This window comes from Canis lupus, chromosome 13 (assembly GCF_003254725.2).
Source record: "Canis lupus dingo isolate Sandy chromosome 13, ASM325472v2, whole genome shotgun sequence".
NCBI classification, from domain to species: Eukaryota; Metazoa; Chordata; class Mammalia; order Carnivora; family Canidae; genus Canis; species Canis lupus.
The window spans coordinates 59,507,403-59,521,961 of NC_064255.1; positions in this window are offsets into that span (position 1 = coordinate 59,507,403).

The following is a 14,559-nucleotide window of genomic DNA, read 5'->3' on the forward strand; positions in this document are numbered from 1 at the left end:
ATGATCCTTCATAAGCACTGCTGCTTTCTGAAGGATTATTATTGGTTGTGTTATGCACCATATGAGAAAATGTTAGACATCATGCTTAAGAACCTTTTAACTGATCTTCTCCCACAATTATCTTGGGTCATTCACTAACTTGGAAATCTCCTAGAAGTGATATGATAGTTCATACAGTATCAAACTTCCTTCTTGGAAAAAAATAAGCTTAAATTAATAACAAGTATATTCTGATTTTTTTCTGTCTATGTTTCTTTGTCTATGTTATGGTTAAATCCATAATCTGTTAGAAATATATCTCTTTTTCAATTTCCCCACTATACTTGTTAAAATCCTAGGCAAAGAGTGGAGTTCATATAACAACAATTTCTATGGACCTAAGATCATTAATTTTTAGAACACATACCACATAACTAATTTTAACAAAGTTTCATTCTTTTATTTGCCTTCCAGTTATAAAAAGAATGTTATGTGGTTATCAAGGAGTCAACATGATCAACCTGTGAAGCCCCTGAACCGAGCAGTCTTCTGGAATGATTTGTCAAGTGCCACAAAAGAGCCAAACACCTCCAGCCAGCCTCCATGACCTCACCTGGTTCCAGTACCATTCTTTGTATGTGATTTGGTTCCTTCTGACCTGTGTAGCAACAGCTATATTCTTGGTCACAAAATGTTTTCTTTTCAAAAATTTGGTAAAACCGGAAAAGGAGGGATTAGATCCTTCCAAGTTTGGCAAAAGCCTGAGTGGACACAACTGTTAGTTCTGGCGATAAGGAGCTTAATGAGACAACAGAACTCCCTTCTTGTTTTCAAATATCCCTTTCCTGTACTTTAGCCTAAAGAAAAGCTTGGATTTCAGCATGACCGCTGACTAGCGAGCAAGTCTCATTCTTCCTTTGTCGTTTCCCAAGTATCTTTTTCTTTTAATATTATATTTATTTATTTGAGAGAGAGGCATAAACAGAGAGAGGGGACGAGGGAGAAGGAGAGGCAGACTCCTTGCAGAATGAGGAGCCTGACTGAGGGCTCATTTTTAGGAACCTGAGACCATGACTTGAGACAAAGTCAAATGTTTAACCAAATGTTTAACCAAAGTCAAATGTTTAACCAAATCTTTTCTCAACTGTCTTTACACACTTCCTCTTTGCTCACTTTCTGACACGGGTACATTAATAACTCCAAAAGTTCTACTCAGAGTATCAGTATTTTCATTTTATGACCTTTAGTGATATGCTGACTCACAATATGATGATTGCTGGAGAGAAGGAATCCACTGTATGGAGTGATTTATTCTAATTACCAAAGAGAAGTTTAGTTGCTGTTACACAACGGAGGTAAATAGGACTACATCTGGAACCCAGGGGATTCTCTGGAATGTCTCTTTCACTTCCATGCCAAATTGTAAATGGGATAGGAGAGCTAACAGCAACCAAAGAAGGCAGGCTGACTAAAGACTCAGACCTTCCTGAAATAAACATTTGGGTCACTCCACTAGGTAAAGAACCCAGAGTGGTTTCTGGTTGAAGACAAGGGAAGTATGAGGTGGGTGCTAAAGAGGGAAGTCATAGATATCAACTATGGCATCATGACCAATTTACAGAAATGAAGACTAGTAGCTTTGATAGTTTCTCTTTGCTTCTCACATGCACGCGTTATTCATATATACTAAGCATTATCCTCCTTCTCTCATTTTATGCCATATATAAGTTCTAAGATGTTAACTCACAATATATAAACTTTGGATAACAGAGCATTTGCTGGGACTGGGACTGAATATGGAGAGTAGAGTGATTTTTAAATTTTTATTTAGGGGAAATTATATCTACACAAAGTCAAATAGTTATATACATTTGAATGTAAATCTTAAGTGAACAGAAGCCAGGGCACAGAATAAGTACAACAGGACTGAAGTAAGAATATTATTTTGTGCTGAATAAGTCTAGTTCTTATGCAACCATTACCTCTAATGATTAATTATCTTAGTCACTCATCTTGGTTTCATGATCAGATGGCCCATCATGTGAGAAGTTCTATGACTTGGGGCAAAATACTTTTTATTACCTATAACGTATGGATCACTTAGGGTTGTTTTTGGTTCTTTTTGGAAAAGTCTACATGCATCAATCTCTTGTTTCTCTGTCCCCTCCCTTTCGTTTTTTTTGTTTTAATCTAAAATGCTCCCTAAGCTTCTTTGTGACTCTGGACTATTAGTTTTAGTCTTTAATCTCACAGAACCACCAACCCACTGACCCATTTCACTCATCATCCCGATTTCTACTTTGTTTGCCATTTGATACCCTGTTCTCCTTCACATTACCTTGCTTGCCTTTGCTATGGAATCTCTTCGAAAAGCTTATTTTCTATGACCTATGATACTTGATTAATTTTAGCAGACTTCTATCCGGCTTTCATCTTGGCCTATGCTTCAAGTCACTGGCACTGGTATCTTCATATAATTTATATACAGCCAGAGTCGATGTTTTTATTATAACTATTTTTATATCCTCTGTAATCTTAAGCTAACTTTGCATATCTTCTTAGCCTTTGAGAGTAATTGTTACGTTTGTGCTAAAGATAGTTAAGTTCCATTCAAAAAGGATATTTTTCTGAGATTTCTAGAGTTTTTACAATCATGTCCCTCCAAAAGATGCTTTACATATATTGGTAAATGTCAATGGAGGAACATCTTTCTTAGCAAAGATAAATTTGGGTTGGTGAGTGATATATTCTAGCAATGGAAGGTGTGTGTTAAAGATGCCACCCTGCTCAAGGAAAACTAACCTTTTTGATCTTCTATAACACAAGGTAGCTTGATGCTTGGTAAAGTCTTTTCATGCAATGTGTGGAATATTGAAGTCAGGTTTCCTCTCTTCCCTTTTATTTAATGCAATATGCAAGCCATTAGGTGCAGAAGCCACACTGCTCTGTTTTAATCCCATCTCTATCACATTCTCTCCATGAAATCGAGGGTAAGTTACCTGAACTTTCTGTACTTCAGTTTCCACATTTGTAAAATGAAAAGAATAATAGTAACTGTTAGTTACTATAGTAGAAAGTATAATATAGTAGCATAATATAGTAGTATTATAGTAGTAATATAGTAGTAACTATAATAGTAACTACAATAGTAGACAAAAATTCTTGTGTGTGTCTTTCATGAGTTAAAATTATAAAGGACTTAAAAGATTTCCTGGGAGAGAATAAATTCTCAAGAATTTTTAGGTTTACCTCCCAGATGATGTTTAATCCAGTAAGAAGGAAGGAATAATGCTAAATCCTCCCCAGAGACAACTCATCCACAGGTAGACAATGTCCCTTCCTCGTGGAGATAGCAGATGATTAGATCAGTCATAATAGTGATAGAATAACTGAAAAATTGAATCCAGAGGACAGATATCAGAGACCCTGATTCTGAAAGTTGAATCTACACGCTTATAGAAATGTTTCATAGGAAAGGCAAGTAAACTTAAACTTCACACAAAGTAGTCATACTGCTTACACATAAAGTTTATTATTTTTTTTTATTAAAAACAGGTTTAGGTTTCTAAAAGTACATTTTTCCTGTGACTGACTTTTACTTGATTTCATAAATATATTTAATAAAGCTTCTTGCCGTAGTATATTAAAAATGGCTATGTCTTCTCTGCAACTCCTGTTATCAAGGGGTGCAGGCTATTTCTCCAACTTTGAATTGGCCTTGCTTCTTGACCTTCTTACCAATAGAAGTGTCAGAGTGACATAGTGCAAATTCAAACCCTAGACCTAGCACTTCCATGTGAGCTTGTGTGGATTTCTGTACCACTGGAAGAGGCCCAGGCTTGCTCATGGGAGAGGCATAGGAAGTGATCATCAAAGTGTCCTGCTAACCCAGCAAACCCAAGCCATGTGAGTGACGCTTTCCTGGACCATTTGTCCTTAGCCAAGCTGATAGCTAACTGCATCATAACGAGTGAGCCCAGGAAAGCCCCCAAGAGGAAATATTTCCCTGAGCCCAGCCCAAATTGCTGGTCCACAGGATCACGAGCAAATGCTTCTTGCTGGTTTAACCCTAAGTTGTGAGATGGTGGGTTATATAGCAGGAAATATCACAGACATTAGGATTTATAAAAAACACAGTGCACATGTTGCTTTTTAAATAAACAAGTTCTAAGAATTTAAATATTGTGGATCAATGAGTAACTGAGGGAGGTATAAAGTATTAGAAGATACTTTGCACAAGTGGTCTACAATGGTTAAATTTCATTTTTCTAACTTTTAAAGCTTTATATTTATTTTGTTTTTATATTCAATTTTAAAATTTCAAAATAAAAATTTTTAAATATTTTAATTTTTATTCTTTTTAAATTATTTTCTAATATATGTTTATTTTAATATATAACACATTTTATTTATATATATGACTATATATTATATACATAACATATAAATAAACAACATATATAACATGTTATATATAACATGTAGCATGCATGTCACATACATGTCACATTGCATACATTTTATATGTTACATATAATATTATATAATATTGTATACATAACATCTATTTATTGATAATAGAGGGAATAAAATGGAATAAACATTACTAAAAGGGTTATTTAAAATGGAGCGAGGAATGTCCGGGTGGCTCAGCAATTGAGCATCTGCCTTCAGCTCAGGGCGTGATCTCCAGGTCCCAGATCGAGTCCCACATCCGGCTCCCTGCAGGAAGCCTGCTTCTCCCTCTGCCTGTGTCTCTGCCTCTCTCTCTGTGTCTCTCATGAATAAGTAAATAAAACCTTTAAAAATAAATAAATATAATAAAATGGAGCCAGAAGGACATGGAAGAAGTTGGGCTCATGCACATCTTCTATCTCTAATTCTCAGAATGTTGCAGAACTCAGCTGAAAGCCAACATATCTGCTTCATGTTAGAACAGATCTAAGTGGACTTTCTGCCAGCAACCAATCGCATATAGATTACACTGTAACCGTACCTATACCAGCAGATTTCATTCAGATTCAATTTGATTTCATTCAATTTCAATCTGATTTCAATCAGATTTCATTCAAAACAACCTATTCTCCTTCCTGTTTTAAAACCCTAATCTCCTTTCTCTCTCCAAAACACACTATCAACTTTAATCAACTGTATGTTTCCCAGATTGCAATTCCTAAGATCCCAAATAAATGCACACATTTTCTTTTGTGGCTTGTAATCTTGCTGTTCACTGCTTGATACCGTTAAAAGGAAGACAGTGATTTGTAGGTCTTCTCAGGAGTTAAAGAAGTCCTAGCATATTACATTGCTGTCAGAGATGGAACGCTGAACCATGAGATACCATGTTGATGTCCACCGGAGAACATCCATCACAGCAGAGATTCTAAACAATAAAAAAGGCAAAATGAGTCTGAAATGTGGCTGTAGTTGGAAAGCACAAGAGATCTTAGAGTTCACCTCATTCATTTACCCTGTCTTAGTTATCATATCTTTGTGATATCTATAGTCCATATGAAAATAGTTGTTAAAAATGTCCCAGTTTTCTAGTTTTTTATAGCAGATTGTTAGTCTGGCCCCAGTTATGGCATCAGAGCCAGAAAAGGAAGTCAATATCTTCTTAAGCAGTTCAGATGACTTGGGATAGTCTTCAAATAGACAAAATGGCCAACACTCAGGCCAGGATGTGCCCAATAACACTGTGAGAGTAATATTGATAATGGATGGATTCATTGACTAAAGATCAAAGGTTTTAGCTCTTCTATGGTGCATAACATCCATAATTTCAGAAAAATGTTTTATTTAGGGGATTTTTAAAATCACATACTAGTGTTATTTTGAAATCGTAAATATTTTCCAGCTTTACTAAAATAGAATTACATATAACATTGTGTTAATTTGAGATGATTTATAGACTTTAAAATTTTTATTTAAATTCAATTATTTGGCATATGATGCATTAGTGGCTTCAGAGGTAGAGATCAGTGGTTCATCAGTCTTATATAGCACCCAATGCTCATTATATCATGTGCCTTCCTTAGTGTTCATCACCGAATTACCCCTTGCCCTCACCTCCATCCTCTTCAGTGACCCTCAGTTTGTTTCCTATGATTTAGAGTCTCTTACGGTTTTTCTCCCTCTCTGGTTTTGTCTTGTTGTATTTTTTCCTCTCTTCCCTATGATCCTTTGTTTTGTTTCTTAAATTCCACATATGAATGAGTTCATATGATAATTGTCTTTCTCTGATTGACTTATTTCACATACTATAATATCCTCTAGTACCATCCACATCATTGCAAATGGTAAGACATCTTTGATGACTGCATAATATTCCATTCTGTATATATATACACACACATATATATATATATATGTATATATATATACCACATCTTCTTTATCTATTCATCAGTTGATGGACATCTGGGCTCTTTCCATAGTTTGGCTATTGTGGACATTGCTGCTATAAACATTTGGGTGCAGGTACACCATTATATTCTTTGGGGGTAAACACCCAGTAATGCAATTGCTGGGTCATAGGGTAGCTCTATTTTCAACTTTTTGAGGGATCTCTATCCTATTTTCCAGAGTGGCTGCACCAGCACGCATTCCCACCAACAGCAGAAGAGGGTTCTCCTTTCTCTGCATCCTTGCCAACATCTGTCCTTTCCTTACTTGTTAATTTTAGCCTTTCTGACTGGTGTGAGGTGGTATCTTATCACGGTTTTGATTTATATTTCCCTGATGTCAAGTGCTGTTGAGTATCTTCTCATGTGTCTGTTGGCCATTTGTATGTCTTCTTTGGAAAAATGTCTGTTCATGTTTTCTGCCCATTTCTTGACTGGATTATTTGTTCTTTGGGTGTTGAGATTGATAGGTTTTTTTTTTTATTAATCTTAGTTATTAGTCTTTTATCTGATGTGTCATGTAAATATCTTCTCCTATACTGTAGGCTGCCTTTTGGTTTTTTTGACTATTTTGTTTGCTGTGCAGAAGCTTTTTAACTTGATGAAGTCCCAATAGTTCATTTTTGCCCTTGTTTCCTTTGCTTTTGGAGACATGTCTAGCAAGAAGTTACTGTGGCCAAAGTCAAAGAGGTTGCTGCCTGTATTATTCTCTAGGATTTTGATTGTTTCCTGTCTCATGTTAGGTCTCCCAACCATTTTTGAATCTATTTTTATGTATGGTGTGAGGAAATGGTTCTCATTCTTCTGCATGTGGTTGTCCAATTTTCCCAACACCATTTGTTGCAGAAACAGTCTTTTTTTCTACTGAATATTCTTTCCTGCTTTGATAAAGATTAGTTGACCATGGAATTGAGGGTCCATTTCTGGGTTCTGTATTCTATTATATTGATCTATTACCACTGTTGTTCAACATAGTACTAGAAGTCATAGCCTCAGCAATCAGACAACAAAAAGAAATAAAAGGCATCCAAAATGGCAAAGAAGAAGTCAAACTCTCACTCTACAAACGACATGATACTCTATATGGAAAACCCAAAAGACTCCACCCCAAAATTGCTAGAACTCATACAAGAATTAAGTAAAAAGGCAAGATATAAAATCAATGCACAGAAATCAGCTACATTTCTATATCTAACAATAAGATAGAAGAAAAAGAAATTAAGGAGTCAATCACATTTACAATTGCACTGAAAACCATAAAATACCTGGGAACAAACTTAAGCAAAGAAACAAATGATCTGTACTCAGAAAACTCAGAATGATCTGTACTCAGAACACTCATAAGTGTTCTTATAAAAGAAGTTGAGGAAAACACAAGAAATGGAAAAATACTACATGCTTATGAATTGGAAGAAAAATATTGGTAAAATGTCTATGCTACTTAGAGTAATCTATACATGTATTGCAATCCCTATCAAAATACCATCAACTTATCTCTCATAGTAGGAACAAATAATCCTAAAACTTGTATGGAACCAGAAAAGACCCTGAATAGCCAAAGAATTGTTGTAAAAGAAAACCAAAAACTGGTGGCATCACAATTCCAGACTTCAACCTCTAGTACAAAGCTGTAATCATTGAGACAGTATAATACTGTTATACTTTTATATTGCAAATGATTACCATCTTAGCATTAGTTAACACTTCTCTCACATCACATGATTACCATTTCTTTTTTGTGGTGATAAAATATAAAATTTATTTACTTAGCAACTTTCAAGTATAATGCAGCATTATTAATAATAACCACTATGCTGCACATTAGATCCCAGAACTTATTCATCTTATAACTCAAAGTTTGTACCCTTTGACCATCATCTTCCTATTTCTTCCAGTCCTCAATCTCTGGAAATCATCATTTCATTCTCTGTGTCTATAAGATCACCTTTTTAGATACCACATATATGTGACATACAAAGTATTTGTCTTAGAAGGGAGTGAAGATGACAGAGGAGTAGGAGGACTCTGAACTTTTCCCACCCCTTGAACACAGCTAGATAGTTATCAGACACTTCTGAACACTCACAAAGTCAATCAAAGGTCCGAAAGAACAAAAACTAGAAGACTACAAGTAGAACCTTTTGGAAGGTAGGAGATGTGCAAGTTCACTTAGGGAGACATAGCTGTGGGTGTCTGGTGGGGATGGAGCATGATTACGGAGGCTACTGCAAAGTATTAGTAGTGGTGGAGCACAAAATCTGAACTTCTAAGTTCACTACCATGGGGGACATTTGCTTTTTTTTTTTTCTTTTTTCTTTTTTGTTTGTTTTTGTTTTCTTTCTTCTTTTCTGGAAAAAAAATGATGAGATGGAGGAATTCACCCCAAAAGAAAGAATTCATGGCCAGCGATATAATCAATATAGATATAAGTAAGATGTCTTAATCAGAATTTAAAACAACAATTATAAGGATACTAGCTGGGCTTGAAAAAAAAAAGCATAGAAGAGACTACAGAATGCCTACTACAGAGATAAAAGAACTAAAATCTAGTCAGTTTGAAATGTTGAACGATATAACTGACATGCAAACATAAAGGCAATCCATAAAAATGAGGATGGATGAAGCAGAGGATATCACCAGTGATATAGAAGATAAAAATGTGGAAAATAATGAAGCTGAAAAAAAGAGGGAAAGAAAGATAATGAACTATAAAGACAGACTTAGAGAACTAAGTGACTTAGTAAAATATAAGATTCATATCATAGGAATCCCAGAAGATGAAAAGAGAGAGAGGTAAAGGCACAGAAGTTTTATTCAAACAAATTATAGCTGAAAATGCCCCTCATCTGGAGAAGGACACAGACATCAAAATCCAAAAAGCGCAGAGAACTCCCATTAAATTCAACAAAAGCCAGCCATCACCAAGCCATATAATAGTCAAATTCACAAAATATACAGAAAAGGAAAGAATCCTGGAAGTAACAATTGAAAAAAGGTCTTTAACCTACAACAGAAGATAGATGAGGTTAGCAATGGATCTGTCCACAAAAATCTGGCAGGCCAGAAAGGAGTGGAAGGATACATTCAACATGCTAAATTGGAAAAATATGCAGCCAAGAATTCTTTATCCAGCAAGGTTGTCATTCAAACTAAAGGGAGAAATAGTGTTTCCTAGGCAAACAAAAACTAAAGGAGTTTGGAACCGCTAAACCAGTCCTGCAAGAAATTTTAAGGGATTCTAGAGAAAAACAGACCAAAAGCAACAAAGATTAGAAAGGACCAGAGAACATCACAAGAAACACCAACTCTAAAGGTAACACATTGGCACTAGATTTATATCTCTCAATAATCACTCTGAATGTGAATGGACTAAATGTGACAATCAAAAGACATAGAGAATCAGAATGAATAAGTAAAAACAAGATCCAGGAATGCCTGAGCATCTGCCTTTGGCTCAAGGTGTGATCCCAGGGTCTGGGATTGAGTCCTGCAGCAGGCTCCTTGTGTGTGTGTGGAGGTGGGGGTGGGGGGGGGTCTGCTTCTCCCTCTGCCTATGTCTCTGCCTCTCTGTCTGTATTTCTTGTGAATAAATATATAAAATCTTTTTAAAAAACTGAAAAAAAAAAATCAAGATCCAGAGGCACGTGGTGGCTAAGTCTGTTCATTGTCTGACTCTTGATTTTGGCTCAGGTCATGATCTCGAGGTACTGAGATTGAGCCCTGTGTCAGGAGGCAGTCTGATTGAGAAGTCTCTGTCCCCGCTCTCCCTCTGCTCCTCCACTCCGCTCTCTCTCTCTTTCTCTCTCTCTCTCTCTCTCTCAAATGAATAAATAAGTCTTAAAAAAAAAAGACTCATCTATATGCTGCCTACAAGAAACTCATTTTGGACCCAAAGACCACTGCAGATTGAAAGTGAGAGAGGATGGAGAACCATCTATCATGCTAAAGGCCACCAAAAGAAAACTGGAGTAGCCATACTTATATCAGGCTAACTTGATTTTCTTTAAGATTTATTTATTTATTTAGAGGAAGATGAGAGAGTAGGGGAGAGGGGCAGAGGGAGAAAGAGAGAATCTCAAGTAGACACCCTGTTGAGCATGGAGTCCAACATGAAGCTTGATCTCACAACCTTTGAGATTATGTCTGAGCCAAAATGAAGAGTCAGACAATGAATCGACTGAGCCACCCAGGTGCCTCTTAGACAGTTGAGATTTTAAAACAAAGACTGTAACAAGAGATAAAGATGGGAATTATATCATAATTAAGGGGTCTATCCATCAAGAAGATCTAAAAATTGTAAATATTTATGCCCCCAACTTGGGAGCACTCAATTATATGAATCAATTAATAGCAAACATAAAGAAACTCATTCACAATAATACAATAATAGTAAGGGACTTTAACACCCCCACTTAGCAGATCAACAAGGAAACAATGGCTTTGAATAACACATTGGGCCAGATGGACCTAACAGACATATTCAGAACATTTCATCCTAAAGCAACAGAGTACACATTCATCTTGAGTGCACATGGAACATTCTCCAGAGCAGACCACATACTGGGCCACAGATTAGGCCTCAACAAGCACAAAAAGACTGAGATCATACCAACCATATTTTCAGACCACAATAACATGACAATTGAAGTCAGCCACAAGAAAAAATTTGGAAAGACCACAAATATATGGAGGTTAAAGAAAATCCTACTAAAGAATGAATGGGTCAACCAGGAAATTAATGAATAAAAAAAAAATGCATGGAAGCAAATGAAAATGAAAAGATGCCAGTCCAAAACCTTTGTTAAGCAACAAAAGCAGTCCTAAAGGGAGGTATATTGCAATACAGGCCTACCTCAAGAAGCAAGAAAAGTCTCAGATACCAAACTAACTTTACACCTAAAGGAGCTTAAAAAAGAAGGTAAATAAAGCCTAAAGCCAACAGAAGGGAAATAATAAAGATTAGAGCAAAAATAAATGATAAAGAAATTTTAAAAACCAAGCCAGTAGAACAGATCAATGAAAATAAGAGCTGATTCTTTGAAAGAATTAATAAAAGTAATAAACCCCTAGCCAGACAAAAGAAGAAAGGAGAAAGGACCCAAATAAATAAAATCACAATTAAAGAGGAGACATCTTAACCAACATCATGGAAATACAAGCAATGCATAAGAGAATATTATGAAAAATTATAGGCCAACAAATTGGGCAACCTGAAAGAAATGGAAAACTTCCTAGAAACATACAAACTACCAAAGGTGAAACAAGAAGAAATAGAATATTTGAACAGATCCATAACCAGCAAACAAGTTGAATCAGTAACCAAAACTCTCCCAACAAGCAAGACTCCGGGGCCAGATGGCTTCCCAGGGAATTCTACCAGAAATTTAAAGAAGCGTTAATATCTATCCCTTTCAAACTGTTCCAAAAAACAAAAATGGAAGAAAAACTTCCAAACTCATTTTATAAGGCTAGCATTACTGATTCCAAACCAAAGATTCCACTAAAAAAGAAACTTACAGACTAACATCTCTGATGAATATGAATGCAAAAATTCTTAACAAGATAATAGAAAATCAAATCTAACAGTACAATCAAAGAATTATTCAACACAATCAGGTGGAATATATTCCTGGGCTGCAGAGGTGGTTCAGTATTTGCAAATCAATCAATGTGATACACCACATTAATAAAAGAAAGGATAAACACCATATGATCTTTTCAATAGATCTAGAAAAAGCATCTGCCAAAATACAGCACCTATTCTTGATAAAAACCCTCAACAAAGTAGGGACAGATGGAACATACTTCAATATCATAATGACCATATATGACCCATAGCTAATATAATCCTCAATAGGGAAAAACAGAGCTTTTCCTCTACCATCACATAGACACATAGATCAATGGAACAGAATAGAAACCCAAGAAATGGACCCAAACTATACAGTCAAATAATCTTCAAGAAAGCAGGAAAGAATATTCAATGAAAAACGACAGTCTCTTCAACAAATGATTTTGGGAATATTGGACAGCCACATGCAGAAGAATGAAACTGGACCATTTCCTTACATCATACACAAAAATAGACTAAAAATGGATGAAAGACCTAAATGTGAAATAGGAAACAATCAAAATGTGAGGGGAGCACACAGGCAGCAACCTCTTCCATCTTGGCCATAGCAACTTCTTGCTAGACACGTCTCCAAAGACAAGGGAAACAAAGGCAAAAATGAACTATTGTGACTTCATCAAGATAAAAAGCTTCTATACAGTTAGGGAAACAATTAAAAACTAAAAAGGAATCTACAAAATGGGAGAAGATATTTGCAAGTGACATATTTGATAAAGAGATAATATCCAAAATTTATAAAGAACTTATCAAACTCAACACTCTCACTCAAGAAACAATCCAGTTAAGAAATGGGCAAAAGACATGAAATTTTTCCAAAGAAGTCGTCCATTTGGCTAACCAAATACATGAAAAGATGCTAAATATTACTTGCCATCAGGGAAATACACATCAAAACCATGGTGAAATGCCACCTTACATCAGTCGGAATGGCTAAAATTAACACAAAAAAACAACAGGTGTTGGCAAGGATGCAGAAAAAGGGAAACACTCTTGCACTGTTTGTGGGAGAATGAGAACAAGTGCAGCCACTCCGGAAAACAGTATGGAGTTTCCTCAAAAGGTTAAAAATAGAACTGTCCTACAATCCAGCAATTACACTATAGATATTTACACAAAGGATACAAAAATACAGATTTGAATGGGTACATGTATCTCAATGTTTATAGGAGCATTATCAACAAGAGCCAAACTATGGAAAGAGCCCAAATGTCTATCTGATGAATGGAGAAAGAAGAAGGGGATATATATATATATAGGAATATTACTCAGCCACCAAAAAGAATGCAATTTTGACATTTGCAATGACGTGGATGGAGTTAAAGTGTTATTATGCTAAACGAAGTGAAGTCAGAGAAAGACAAATACCATATGATAGAAAATCAAATCTAACAGTACAATCAAAGAATTATTCAGCACAATCAGGTGCAATATATTCCTGGGCTGCAGAGGTGGCTCAGTATTTGCAAATCAATCAAAGTGATATGATTCATAAATACCATATGAATCATAAGATATTTGTGAATTCATAAATGATTCATATGGAATTTATGGAATTTATGAATTCATAAATTCATATGTAGAATTTAAGAAAACGAATATATAGGATGGGAGAAATGGAGAAAGGAAAATAAATCACAAGAGACTCTTAACTATAGAGAACAAACTAAGGGTTGATGGAGGGAGGTGGATGGAGGATGAGCTAGATGTGTGAAGGGCACTATTAAGGAGGGCACTTGTTAGGGTGAGCAGGGGGTGTTGTATGCAAGTGATGAATCACTGTATTCTACTCCTGCAATCAATACCACGCAGTATGCTAACTAAATAGAATTTAAATAAAAATTTGAAAAGAAAATCAAAAGCTCAAGAAAGTTGTTATGGATGGAAGAAGAAAGTAGAGTAACTTTTTTGTTTTATTTTTATTTATTTATGATAGTCACACACACAGAGAGAGAGAGGGAGGCAGAGACACAGGCAGAGGGAGAAGCAGGCTCCATGCACTGGGAGCCTGATGTGGGATTCGATCCCGGGTCTCCAGGATTGCGCCCTGGGCCAAAGGCAGGAGCCAAACTGCTGCACCACCCAGGGATCCCGAAAGTAGAGTAACTTAAGATTAGAATACTAGTCAGAATTTTCGAGGCCATTTCAGAGAATATAGATCTTTAACATAAAAAAAGAGAAAGTTACCAAAATATTTTACTCAAGACTGACGTTATCTAAAATAGACTTTCTGAAAATCAGGAACATTTCCTTGTAGAAAGTGGGTTACAGGAGTGCAAAAGTGAAAGTAGGGGTATTAGAAGGCTACTGCAGTAAATCAATATTGGATGTGAAAATGGCTAGGATTAAAGTGATAGCAAAGACTGACAAAGAATAAATCAATATATAGCTTGGGAATAGAATTTATAGGCATGATGATCAGTTGAATAATTGCTTAATCTTATATTTTATATATTATTAGTCAAGTATTTTTATAGTGTTGAAAATGATAATGTTATTTTGATATATTTCCTATAGATTAATTACTTGGATAAATCAACTTTTTAA